Source organism: Mauremys mutica, chromosome 1, assembly GCF_020497125.1.
Source record: "Mauremys mutica isolate MM-2020 ecotype Southern chromosome 1, ASM2049712v1, whole genome shotgun sequence".
NCBI lineage: Eukaryota > Metazoa > Chordata > Testudines > Geoemydidae > Mauremys > Mauremys mutica.
The window spans coordinates 247,387,880-247,402,274 of NC_059072.1; positions in this window are offsets into that span (position 1 = coordinate 247,387,880).

Consider the following 14,395-nt stretch of genomic DNA (forward strand, 5'->3'; position numbering starts at 1 on the left):
TACTCTGACCACAACCAATTTGAATGAACAAACTATATAGCTTTTTACTGTGAACACAATTGTCTGATACAATATCAACATTTCACAATGATGTGGGTTTTTGGGGTTTTTTTTTTACAAGGTTGATATTTACTGTGGAGTGTATGCGAGTTTATGCTTTCATGTTACAGTTTCAGTTACACAACATTTATAATTGTTTGGCAAAGAACTGTTGTATTAGATGTTGTTCTTTACTGGCAATCATCATGACAATAGCAACAAAGTGATACTGAAATCCTGTGTGTCCAGAAACATCCCCATAATATCAAACTATCCTAAAATAGTTCCCAGTTGATGTATCATATGTAGATGACGGTCATCTAACTTGGCCCTTAATTTTGGCATTTACTGTGAAAGTGGAAATAACTTCAAGACTTCTGTGGCCAGTGGAAATTTGAGATGTAGTCAATCTAACACACTTTGTTTTGAGACAGGGGAAAGGTGTCAGCTACTCTGCTCCTGGATCATTTTGCCAGCTGATCTGTACAGTGGAATTGATGAGAACTGTAGCTATGTAATTTACCTCAATGTACATAAATTGGGAAAGTAAATTGAGGAGCTTATTGGGATATGATATCTTTTACATAAAGAATGGTCCTGTGGTTAAGACATTGGACTATGACTCAGAAGACCAACCTGTGGCAGGGTGGACTAGGTCTGGAGGCCCCCTGCTGGAGGCCTCATGGCTCTGCAGCACTCCGCCCAGAATAAAGCAGTGAAAAGTCCTCCAGGCAGTCTAGAGTGGCTTCAGAAGAGTGGTCAATCAGAGGGGCTGCTGGAGCGACCAATAAGGGGTCAGAAGGGCCAGATAAAAGGCAAGCAGCAGAGTAGATTGAGCCTTCAGTTACTGTGTGGAGCTTGATGAGGGAGGACTGGGTGCCTGGCTGTCTAGATGAGCAGCAGGTCACAGACAGCTCACTGCAGAGAGTTCACCAGGCAGATCTGAGCCCAGGGAAGGCTGCCAAAGACGAGTTGCCTGCCTGGCTGGATAGAGTAGCAACAGGACCATGAAAACGTCAGTGTGGGCAGGCTGAGCCTAGGGGACTGAATCCAGAACCTGGCCAAACCAGCGAGGGTGCTGAGATGGGCTCTGGGTGTGTGATTGAAGAAGGCAGTGTCTCTGGGAGAAGCCTTAGATCTATTGCTTCATACCAGAGCTGAGAAAGAAGTTGTACTGTATACCCCAGAGGAGGGGACAGTCTATGTGGCTTGGCCAGAGGGCTGAGTTGCTGAAGGCCCTCCAAAAAACCATGAGCTGGGGGGGTGTTCGTGAGAGGTGGGTGTCACCCTGATATAAGAACTAAAACCCGAAGTAGGCTCACACCCAAACAACCAAAGGGTGCTGCCATGAAAAAGACTGATTGTATATATATCAGCCGGAGAAAAGGGGGTGCCCACAAGAGGTGGATGCTGATGCTGTTACACAGCCTTAAATTCCTAGCTGACTCAGATTTCCAGTGTAACATTAGGCCTCTCAGTTCCCAATCTTCTTTTTGTGCATTGTATTTTGGAGTCATCAAGGATAGTTCTCTGAAAATATCTGCTCAATGTGTAGCAGCAGTCAAAAAAGCTAACAATGTTAGGAGGAACCATTAAGAAAGGAATAGCTCAGATGACAAAAATATCATAATGCTACTATATAAATCCGTGGTACTCCCAGACCTTGAATTCTGTTTGCAGTTCTGGTCACCCCATCTCAATAAAGACATTAGAATTGGAAAAGCTACAGAGAAAGACAACAAAAATGAGGAGAGATTACAAAGACTGGGATTGTTCATTTTAGAAAAGAGAAGACTACAGGGGGATATGGACTAAGGGGGTCTACAAAATCATGAATGGGGTGGAGAAAGTGAATAGGGAAGTGTTATTTACCCCTTCACATTACACTAGAACCAGGGGTTGCCCAACAAAATTAATAAGGAGCAACATAAGCCAGTACTTCACACAACACAGTCAACCTGTGGAATTTGTTGCCAGAGAACATTGCGAAGGCTAAAATAACTGGGTTGAAAAAAATTAGGTAAGTTCATGGAGGATAGGTCCATTGATGGCTATTAGCCAAGAGGGCACAGGAATGCCACCCTATGCTCTGAATGTCTCTAAGGGTATGTCTACACTACAAAATTAGGTCGATTTTATAGAAGTCGATTTTTAGAAATCGATTTTATACAGTTGATTGCGTATGTCTACACTAAGTGCATTAAGTCGGCGGATTGCATCCTCACTACCATGCCTAGCATCGACTTACGGAGCAGTGCACTGTGAGTAGCTATCCCACAGTTCCCGCAGTCTCCGCCGCCCATTGGAATTCTGGGTTAAGCTCCCAATGCCTGATAGGACAAAAAACATTGTTGTGGTTGGTTTGGGGTACATTTCGTCAGTCACCTCTCCCTCCGTGAAAGCAACGGCAGACAATCGTTTTGCACCAGACACCAGGGCGATTAGAAGAGCACAGCAAGGCGTGCTGTGCATCAGAGAGGCTTTGAAAACCAGTTTCATGTCTGGCCAGGCTTCGGTGTGACAATTGTGTGTGTTACTCCTTGATGCAAACCCACCCCCTTTGTTGATTTTAATTCCTTGTAAGCCAGCCACCCTCCCCACTCAAAATAAAGTGACTATTATTTTGAAACCATGCATTCTTTCTTTATTAATTAAAAAAAATGAGATAATGGACAAGGTAGCCCAGTTGGGGTGGGGGAGGAAGGAAGGACAAGGCCACATTGCTTATTGTAGCCACACTAAAAATCAAATTGTTTGAATGACAGCCTTCTGTTGCTTTGGCCATCCTCGGCAGTGGAGTGGCTGGGTGCCCGGAGCCTCCCCCGACCCGTGTTCTTGGACGTCTGGGTGAGGAGGCTATGGAATATGGGGATGAGGGTAGGCGGTTATACAGTGGGTGCAGCGGGGGTCTGTGCTCTTGTTGGCTTTCCTGCAGCTCCAACAGACACTTCATCATCATGTCCATTTGCTCCCCCAGCAGATGCTTTATCATGTCCTTTCCTGGACTCTGCCACTGAATGCCTCCATGCATTAAGCTGTGCCCTATCAATGCAGGAGAACTGCATGAGCTTGGAAAATGTCATTGCGAGTGCATTTTTTTTTGCCTTCTAATCTACGATAACCTCTGGGACAGAGATGATAGGGAGAGTGTAGAAACATTCTACGCTCTATAATTCTGGGAGGACTGCACGGTCACCTGTGCTGCTGAGTTTGCCACACTGACCAAACAGGAAATGAAATTCAAAAGTTCCTGGAGCTTTTCTTGTGTACCTGGCTAGTGCATCGGAATTCAAAGTCCTGTCCAGAGCGGTCACCATGGAGCACTCTGGGATAGCTCCTGGAGGCCAATGCCATCAATTTGTGTCCACACTACCCCAAATTCGACCCAGCAAAGTTGATTTTAGAGCTACTCCCCTTGCTGGGGAGTAGTACAGACATCGATTTTAAGAGTCCTTTAGGTCGACAGAACGGGGTTGGTTGTGTGGACGCATTCATTTTTAAATTGACCTAACCCCACTAAATTCGACCTAACCCCGTAGTGTAGACCAGGCCTAAACCTCTGACTTCCAGGAGCTGGGACTGGATGACAGGGGAAGGATCACTTGATAATTGCCCTGTTCTGTTCATTCCCTCTGAAGCATCTGTCACTGGCCACAGTCAGAAGACAGGAGACTGGGCTTGATGGTCCATTGGTCTGACCCAGTATGGCCGTTTGTATGTTCTTACATCTCTCTCTCTCCCTCTCTCTCTCTCTCTCTCTCTTTTTCTGGCCTGTTTAGAACTTAAGCTCTTCAAGGCCAGGACTGTTTCTTAACATATTTGCTGATACCAAGCACAATTGTTTGTTGGGGGCTGTAAGCACAACTGTATTAGAAATAAGTGTCCCTGAAAGAAGTCTACAGCAGGTTGCCTGGGGAAGCAAAAGGACAATGCAAAAGGGAAGTAAGTAGAGAACACGATGCTTTCAGTTGAACACAACTACAATGACAAATTCCCCTTTGCTTATTCCCACAGTATGAACTGTTGTCCGTTTCTTGACCTTAAGCCTAAACTCCCAGCTTACCACAATCAGAAGTTTATTTAGGATGTGAAACTTCTAACTTCACTCCCTATTTCTGTGAGTAGTCTGTTAGGCCTTGTCTGCCCTACAGCATTAGGCAGCTTACATCAACATAACTTTGTAAGCATCTACACTACAGTGTTGCTCCCGCCTATGTAAGTCACCCTCTACACCAACCTAATAACTCCACCTCAGCAAGAGGCATAATGCTTAGGTTGAGGTAGTTAGGGTCAACAGTGTCTGTATAGACTGTTCTAGGTATCAGCCCTTGAGGCTGCAGAGCTCCAGCTGTTGGCCCTGGGCATCAGGGTTCTGGCTGTCAACCCAGGGTTCCAGGTATCAGCCAGGTAGGGCTCTGGCTCTCAGTCCCGGGAGGCAGGTTTCTGGGTATCAGTGCCTCACTAAGGCCCACACTGACAGTTAAATTGGTGCAAGTGCTCCTAGTGAGGATAGACACTGCCAACAGAAGGAGCTAATGTGGACATGCCAACTCGATTTAATTACTATAGTGGCTGTATGTCAACATAACTTAAATTGACCTAATTTTGTAGTGTAACCTTAATTTGTGAGGTGTAACTGGGAATAAAACAAAGAATATGCAAATTCTTCCCTTTCAATGAAATTGAAAGGAGTAAATTCAAAACTGATAAAAATACATTCATTTTCACATAACATGTAATTAAACTGTGTGGAGCTTGTTGTCACAGGATAGAATTGAGGCTCAGAGCATAACAAGATTCAGAGAGGGATTGGACATTTTTATGGATAACAAGAATATCCAGGTGTGACAGGGTACATCTCACCACTGCAGCACCTCCTGCTTGCTGTCTGGGGAATTAGTGCTGTACCCTCTTCTGGTGGCATCTCACCAGCTTTCACCTCTGTTCCTGGACCCACATCACTGCCAGGACCATTGCATCCTCTTCAGTGACACTGCCCTCTGGCTGTGCCACACCCTGTTTCCCCCCCTTCTGGGGGTGTGTGTATCTGCAGTTCATGGTCCAGCCACTCCCTTCAGTGGCTCCAGCACCCTACTTGCCCTTGTGTCAGGGCCTCTGTCTGCAGATCCCTGCAGCCTGCCAGAAGCTGCCTTTAGCTCCCTGGGTCTCTGCCTGCACCACTGCTCTGCCCAGGGTGCTTACTGCCCTCTGCCTGCAAGGCAGCCAATCTTCCTCCCTTCTCAAGCTCCAGGGAGTGACTGCCCCTGTCTGTTCTGCAGCCTTTCTTATATGGCCCAGCCTGGCCCCAATTGGCTGTTCTTACAAGTCCTCTGTGATTGGACGCCTCCTGCGCCGCCTCCCTAGGGCTGCTTTTAACCCCTTTTCTGCCAGTATGCGGCAGACACCCCATCACACCAGAGTTATAATAGTTACCACTAAAACCAGAGTTGTTGAAAGGATATAAAATCTCATACATCTCCAGGGTTAAGACAGTCTCAATCAAGATGAGACCTTCCTGAGGAGCAGATTATCCCACATCTGTCCACTGTGGGGTTTCTGGCACCCTCCTCTGAAGCATCTAGTGATGGTCACTGTCAGAGACCAGACATTGAAATCAATCTGATTCAGTATGGCAATTCCTATATTGCCCAGTTGAACCTGTGCAAGTCCACTGACATCAATGTGCATGCAGAATTTGGCCCAAAATATGGAATCCACTCTCTACGGAAAGATTGGCATGATTCTGTGGTGGTGTAAAAGAGCATCCAGTACCCTGATCAGGTTAACGGTAGATAGAAAGTTGGTTTAAAGTCCATTTGTACCAACAATCCATTCACTGACAATTTTGAAGTGGCGTAAAAGCCTCTGTGCTAATTCTTAGGCAGTCATTTATGCCCAGAATGATCTAGGGGTTCCATAAACCACACACCTCCCTCTCTTCCTTCAAGTCCCTGCTCAAAACTCATTCTCTCTTCAAAGCTCACTTCCTCTCCCATCCCGTCCCAGCTATTTATAAATACATGTATAAACAAATATTCTGAAAGGATTTGTGAGACAAAATGGTGGATCCTCAGTAGCAAAGATAGCTTCCAATTTTTATTCTGCAGGCCTCTAAGTTACGGTACCTGTTAAAGCAAAGTGTGGAACTACTTGTTATCTTCCCCTCTTTTTAGTGGGAGATATCAAGTCACAGTCACTTTTGTTTTATGCTGGTAATAATTTTTTAGTGTGAATGTGAAATGGATAAATATGAATAATATTTACCTATAATTCTTTTTTCTCCCATTTCTTCAATGCATAACAGCATTCTGTTTTCTACACTTTACCTCAAAGCAGAAAGGACACTATAGTTTTCATGATATTTTGTGGTGTGTCCCCCCCTCACCCGCCATTCCTCCTAGCAGAAGAGCTGAGAATAGAGAGCATAGGCTTGTTGATCCATACCTTGATGGTTTCTGCATAAAACATTTCCTCATGTCTCTTTGTTCAGACTCAAAGGAAGAATGCTTGTTTGGAGTTTCCTCTATTACACCAGAACTACTTATTCTGAAGAAGAGATAGCAGTAGCTCCTTCCTTTTCCACTAATACAAGGTCTGAGTAGCCACTCACACAGGTGTTATATTAGTGTAACTCCATTGACTTCAATAGCATTACTCATTATTTATACCCATATGAAAGCAGGGCACCTGCCTAGCTCCACACAAGGTAGCCAGAGGATGCTTCCGTTTTAGCCCAGTGGTTAGGGTATTCATCCAAGATACAGGAGACACTGCTCCAATTCCCCCTTTGCCTGATAAGGAATTTCGACAGGCATTGAAACAGGCTCCCAGCTAAGTCCCCTAACTGTTGGACAACAGCGTAATTCACACTCTTTTCTGACCCAATTAATACATAATTATTTAATTCAAGTGGAATGATGTCAACAATAAAGATTCAGGGAGCCCCACACCACAATTACCTCCTGCAAGTCTGGGATGATGATCAGTGGCTGCAGAACTTTCAGATGAGAAAAGCCACTTTCACGGGACTGTGTGCTGAGCTCGCCCCCACCCTGCGGCGCAAGGACACGAGATTGAGAGCTGCCCTGCCAGTGGAGAAGCGGGTGATTATTGCAATCTGGAAACTGGCAACTCCAGACAGCTACTGATCAGTTGCTAGCCAGTTTGGGGTGGGAAAGTCGACGGCTGGAATTGTGTGGATGCAAGTTTGCAGGGCCATTAATCACATCCTGCTCAGAAGAACCGTGACTCCAGGTAATGTGCATGACATTGTGGCTGGCTTTGAACAAATGGGTTTCCCTAACTGTGGAAGGGTGATAGATGGGACGCATATTCCTATTCTGGCACCAGCCCACCTAGCCTCTGAGTACGTTAACCGAAAGGGGTATTTCTCCATGGTTCTTCAGGTGCTTGTGGATCACCGTGGTCGTTTCATTGACATTAACGCAGGCTGGCCTGGAAGGGTGCATGACGCATGCATCTTTTGGAACACTGGCCTGTTCAAGAAGCTGCAAGCCAGGACTTTTTTTCCCAGATCAGAGGATCACCGTATGGGAAGTCGAAATGCCCATTGTGATCCTTGGAGACCCCATTTACCCTTTAATACCGTGGCTCATGAAACCCTACATAGGGAGCCTGGACAGCAGCCAGGAACGGTTTAACTACAGGCTGAGCCGGTGCCGAATGACTGTGTGGAGTGTGCTTTTGGCCGTTTGAAGGGCCGCTGGTGCGCTCTTTATGGGAAGCTGGACTTGGCCGAAGAGGCGAAGACAGCTTCCCCGTGGTTATCTCCGCGTGCTGTATCCTCCATAATATTTGTAAAGGGAAGAGTGAAAGCTTTACTCAGGTATGGGCCTTGGAGGTTCAACACCTGGAGGCTGAATTTGCACAGCCAGAGAGCAGGGCTATTATAGGGGCCTAGCATGGGGCTGCAAGGATTAGGGATGCCTTGAGGGAGCAATTTGAGGCTGAAAGCCACCAGTAATGTCTGGTGCTCTGCATGGGAGTTAGGTCAGTGGCTGTGTTTGGTACACTGACTTGCAGTGCTTGTTGCTTTCCTGGGCTAAGGTATATTTTGCTTTATGCACTAATAAAGTATGTTTTCAAAGTAAAAAACTCCATTTATTGAAATGAAAATTCGTTTATTGAAAAAACCCCAAAGTAACACAGAAATACCAAAAGGGCAAGGGGGTGGGGTGGGGACTGGTTCACTCATAGGCTTGAGTACGTCCTGATTTCATACTCTTGAATCCTGTCTGGAGTGCTGTGCACTGAGTGCTGCACTTCAGGATGGCTATAAGGCATGTTGAAGGGGGTTGAGTGCAGTGGATAAGGGTCGTAGTTTTCGTGGGTGGGTGGTGAAACTACGGGTGTAGGAGGCAGCTGCGGGCGGTAAGAACCCAGATGTTGGGGAAAGTGGGTTGGAGGGGACATGGGGGCACAAGGGGAAGAGTTTTGAGACAAGGGCTGCGGGGCAGGGGGGGCCAGCGAGCGTGGTAGTGCTCTGCCTGTATGGTGATGAGTGCCTGGATAAAGTCCGCTTGGCGCTCCATTATGCTAATCAGCCCTTCCATGCTTTGCCGCCGGTGCGTCGCTTTTTCCTGGCAGATCCTCCTTTCACTCTCCCTCCACTTCTGTGCCTTTCGATTCTCGTTTACAGACTGCTGCATGACTTCATGCAGCATGTCTTCTTTGCTTTTACGCGGCCTCTTACGGAGTCTTCTCAGTCTGTCGGCCGGTGATAAGAATGATGGCTGAGATCTCAAGGTTGCGCCTAGACAGGCAAAATGCAACACTTAACAGAGGCAGCATTGTATACACCAGACAGAGCAACGATTCCCCCGCACTTAAGGAGGGCAGTCACAAAAACCATACTTTGCCTGTCCCAAAGCTAGTGTACATAACCCACGGGAGCCCCAGAAATGATGAGTAAGCACTGGGTCCATGGGGACTGATTGTTTCACGGCTGTACTGTCCTCTGGGTTTCTGTGCCTTGGGGAGAGCCAACAGCTGCAGGGGGCACCTACACTGAACACTGTCCCAACATTCTCCACAGGAGTTCGTCCTGGAAGATATCTCACTGCTGAGGGTAACCAGGGAAGCAAGGGAGGGTCTTCTCCTACAATGTGGCTTCCGCCCTGGCCCATACGCAGCTTGCCTGTGCTCAGCAATGGTCCTCCCACCCCTCACGGCACAGTGGCGCGGACACATTAGCCTGACTGGGACAAGAACTACGCTGGCTCTCCCAATAAACCTGCACAGGCGCATTGCCCATGTTCTGGCTGAGACTTTTGAAGAGATCACCGATGCCGATTACCGCAATGTGATAGATCTCATCAATGTGCTATTCCACATCTAGGCATGAATGCAGCCCTTACCCTCCTTGCCCAAAGAGCCCGTACCTAAAAACTTCCTTCCCAAAAAGAAAGCTGCTTACCCAGAACCTCTTCTGTTGTTTGTCCTTCCCCAAGCACCGGACGCCGCAACTGGCTGCCTTCCTCCTGGCTCGAGAGGAGCTCCTGGCTGCACGCATCTAGGGATTCCGGGGTGTCTCCCCCGGCCTCAGCACCATTGCTCGCGCTTTCCTCCCTCTCCTCCTCCTCCCACCGCCTTGCTGTGCTGGGCTCAGAAGTGTCCATGGTGGTCATTGCAGTGGAGGTAGGATCGCCCCCAACTATCGTGTCCAGCTCTTTGTAGAATTTGCAGGTCATGGGAGCAGCACCAGAGCGGCTGTTTGCCTCACGGGCTTTGTGGTAGGCATTCCGTAGCTCCTTCACTTTAACCCAACACTGCACCACATCACGGTTATGGTCCCTGTCCATCATGGCTCTTGATATGTGCCCGAAGCTTTCATAATTCCTACAGCTGGAGTGCAGCTGGGACTGCACAGCTTCCTCCCCCCAAACACTGATGAGGTCCAGCACCTCGCCATTGCTCCATACTGGGGATCGCCTGGCACGTAGAGGCATGGTCACCTGGAAAGATGTGCTGAGAGCACTCCACGCCTGGCTAAGCAAACAGGAAGGGGATTTTCAAAATTCCCAGGGAATTTAAAGGTTGGGTCTGATGCTTGGTCACCTGAGGACAGGGCAGCAGAGTTCAAAAATGATGACCAGGGTGGCTAGAACAGGCATTGTGGGACACTTATGGAGGCCAATCAGAGCGCACGGGTCCCACACTGTTGCTGCAGAGCTCCAGCGAGAGCGCAACAAACGTTATTCCTCTTGGGGAGGTGGAGTACCAGGAGTGCTCCAGCTGCAGAGTCAGAGCGCTCTATGTGCCTTGCCAGTATGGCCGGGGACTGAGGTAGAGTGCTCTTGGCAGCTTTATTGCACTATAACGCGCAAGTGTAGCCAAGGCCTTAGGTGCTTATCTCTCCCCATTCATTGTATAGGAAGCTTTGTGAATCCTATTGCTGTTCTAGTGATTTTCTAGGAACTTAAAAGTTAAGTGTTGCCACATTCAGCATTGCAATGCCTACAGGTCTTTGGATCATCCAGGCATTATGAGGCTTTAAAATTTTTATCCTAGAGCTCACTTCTGATAGGATCCCAAAAAGAGAGGCCAGGCATCAGAAAGGATTTAGGGGTGGTATTAAAAGTTGTGATCAAAGCTTAAGTATTCTCTGGTATTTTGGACTAACAAATGTCAGGGATTTTGGGGGTTTTCACTTTCCTCTGCAGCATGTGGCACCATTCGCTTGCCAGGATCATCTGGGTGTATCTCACTTGATCATTTCTCTGGGGTGGTTCATTTTCCTATTAATTCTTGGTCTGGTTTTTATTTTTGTTAATGTCCCGTCTGGTTATTCTTTATTGCTACGCAGTCTGAGTCATTACTTGTCCGCTGTCCCTGGCTAGTTAATGTGGTTACAAACCAATATGGATAGTGTAAAAACTAGTAAATTCAAGACCTTATGTTGTGTAAGTCTTCCTCCGATCCTCACTCTCTTGCCTGTTACCTCTCCCTTTATGGTATTATGTCCGATCTTACCTAGACTATAAACATCTTTAGGCAGGAACTGTGCCTCCTATTTGTCTGTATAGTGTGATACACATTTAAATTGCTGTACAGATAATAGCTATTACATGCACTCAAGAGGCAGTGTGCAAACTAAAAGAAGAATGGCCAAGTTGGATCGGGTTGTTTGTGTTTGGTGCAAAATGGGCTTGCATCTACATGTGGTTGACTAGTCCAGGAAAAAGGATGTAACAGCCCTAGAATAAAGTTCCCTAGTTAATACACAAGGGATGCAGCAGTGATACATCACTTGGTGCACCTAGATAACACTATTGTTAATGTTACTTTGTGGCATCTACACAAATGGTATACTTAGTGAAAATTACAAATGCTTCACAGTTTTCTTATGAAATTGACTTCAAACCTCTCCTGAACATGGAACATTTCATAGGGCAAAACTACCTAGTTGTTTGGCAATCAGGGATTGCTATAGATATGCTGCTTTTTTATTTTTTTAATACCTCATGTTGGCATGTGTACCTGTTTTACACTCATTTGTTTTCCTTTCTAGTCTGCCCATTGAGTCTGAATTATGGACAAATGACCTCCTGCTTTATTTCCTATTCTGTGCTTGGCTGTGACATGCCCAAAAGGTTTCCATATAGCAATTGGGATGTCACACTGTGATTTGCAGTTTATTTCAGCAGTTCTCAAACTTAATGCACAGCGACCCTGTTCTGACAACAAAAATTATTACATGACTCAGGGCGGGGGGGAGCAAAGCCCAAGACCCACCGCCTGAGGTGGGAGGGCCAAAGTTCTGCCACCCAGGACTGAAGCCGAAGTCTGAGCCCTGCTGCTCCAGGTCATGGGCTCAGGCTTCAGCTTCAGCCCTGGGCTCCAGCAGGTCTAAGGCCAGCCCTGGCGACCCCATTAAAATGGGGACCTGACCCACTTTGGGGTCCCGAACCACTGTTTGAGAACTGCTTCACTGTATCTAAAACAGTATATTCTCCACAAGCAACGCCTGTCGCTGAATTATTAAGACCATGACTTGCAGATAAGTGGAAGCTGTGTGTGGACACATTAGTCCTGTGGTTTTTTATTCTACTCCCTGCACCAGCGGTTATTACTAACACTGCGTTTTGAAGACACTGAAAAAGAGAGGCTTTTAAGGTAGCTTACTGCAACTAATTAATTTGTATCTAATTTTAGTAGAAAGACCATTGTATTTGCCTTGTCTTCAAACCACATTAAATATACACATTTGAAAATTTCAATAGCCATTTAGCAATGTCTGTTTCAGATGAAAATCAATAGCATGCTATTAGGCTCATCGTACTGCTCAGCCTCTTATGCATCATTAAAATGTATTTTAAAAGCTTTTAACAGAAATGGAAGTTAGGGAAAATAATGAGACATTCTGAGGATGCGAAGCATACTTAAAAGGCAATAAAGAATCAAATGGGAAACTTTAGAGGGATTTGGAAAGAATGTCCAGCAAAGTATTCACTGGGTGTGTAGAAAACATTATCAAATGAAGAAAAAAGGACTGTGTGAGGGAAAGTAGTGTGTCAGTGTTGAGCCAACTGCTGAGGAAAACAAAGTAATAAAACATTTTAAAAGATACTTTTACAAATGGGCTTGTGGCTCTTGTCATCTTCCCTTTGTTTGATCTATATCACTGCTCCACAAAGCTAAGTAATGTATCTAAAAATACCATTCACATTTTATTTTCCTTGCAGAGAAGAATCACATTAAGTCCTAAAAGCAAATTTAAAAATTAATATTTCTGAGCCTCTTCCTGGTGACCATCATCTTGCTGAAAAGTGACATCATTTGTGATAACATAGGGACCAAATTCAGACAGTGTAAATTGCTTCTTCTGTCTGAAATAGCACATAAATAATCAGAACTTTGTGATTTAACATTAACAAAATATAAAAAATTGAAAAAATAAAATTCCCTTTCTGCTACAGAGAATGGGATGGGAACAATTGTTTTTAAAAAAGCAAAATTTCCTTGTGAGCTAAACTATTGTGCATATGGCCAGGATCTATGTGTTCTCCTTACTTATTCTGATCTCTTGTCTGGACATACCACCCTTTATGCGGTTGAGATGACTTTTTTCAAATTCATCATATTGGACCAACATCAGTTGTGGTGTAAGCAAGGTGTAACTCCATTTACTTCAGTAGAGTTACTATACCAAGGTTAACATTTTCTCCTTAACTATATGAGGAAGGAGGAAGATTACATTCAGGGTAAAATTTTTGAAGAATTATCTGCCTTAGAATGGGACTTATACATGAAAAACAGTCTCCAAAGAACCATCGGCATCTAACCTTGAGTTCTGAGCTGGGGTACCAAACAAGAACTTCCTAGGATACCAAAAGCCATATGTTAAAATATGTGGTGGTTACAGTCATGTTCAGGTAGGCACCAAAATATATAAATGGAATTTTCAGCTGCAAATATTATTTTTACAAAGTCCTTGTGCAGACAAAACTTCTTTGCTAGTTTAAGGAATAAATAAGGAGTTCAAGATTTGCTGCAGAAATTGGGCATCTCATGATAGTAACTGATAGTCAATAACTTTTTTCACATTAATTTATTTGATTGATACTTATTAAAACAATCCTTGAAATTTTGCACTTTGTCATATCTCGGGGGGGGAGGAGGAATTCTTCCTAAAGGCTACCCAGTTTTGTGAGTAAGAAATAGCAAAAACTGTTTTAGAATAGTAGGCAGATAGTATAGAATAGTTAGGCAGATAAACAGAAAAATGATTCACAAACAATTTGGCTGCTTCAACCACATTCACCGCCCTTTTTATTTGCTTTTTTCTGAACATTCATGCAAACAGTTTTATTTGTAAGATTCTTTAAAAGTGAATTTCAGGTTCATAGTCAACATTAATTTAGCCTTTAAGCCTCTGATCCTGCAACTGGATCTGCACAGATCAGGGCCTAAATTAAATTGCTTTTGGGTGGAAGCAGTAGAAGTTCAGTGGGGCCAGGATTTCAGCGCTAATGAAGGCATCTCCTATGCTGTGGAAGGTATGTAGAGCTACATGAATTTTAGCATGCCTATCTATGTGGACTTCTGACATCGGCTGAAAAGGGGAACTTTCATTACAATGTACAGCAGCTAATTGGCTCAATGATACCTCTCTGTGTAGACATGTTCATGTTTCTAAATCAACCAGTTTTCAGCACACTTATGCAGCTGTTGTACTATAATGGTTGGGCCTGGAGCTATGGCCAAATGTTCAAGCTGGCATCTTTAAAAATTAACCATTAAGATTTATTCTTGTATGGTTACTCAGTAAGGCTTGTGGAGTTTCCTGTAGTATCGATGCTATGCCAATAGGTCTATATTTCTCATTACAAGGAAT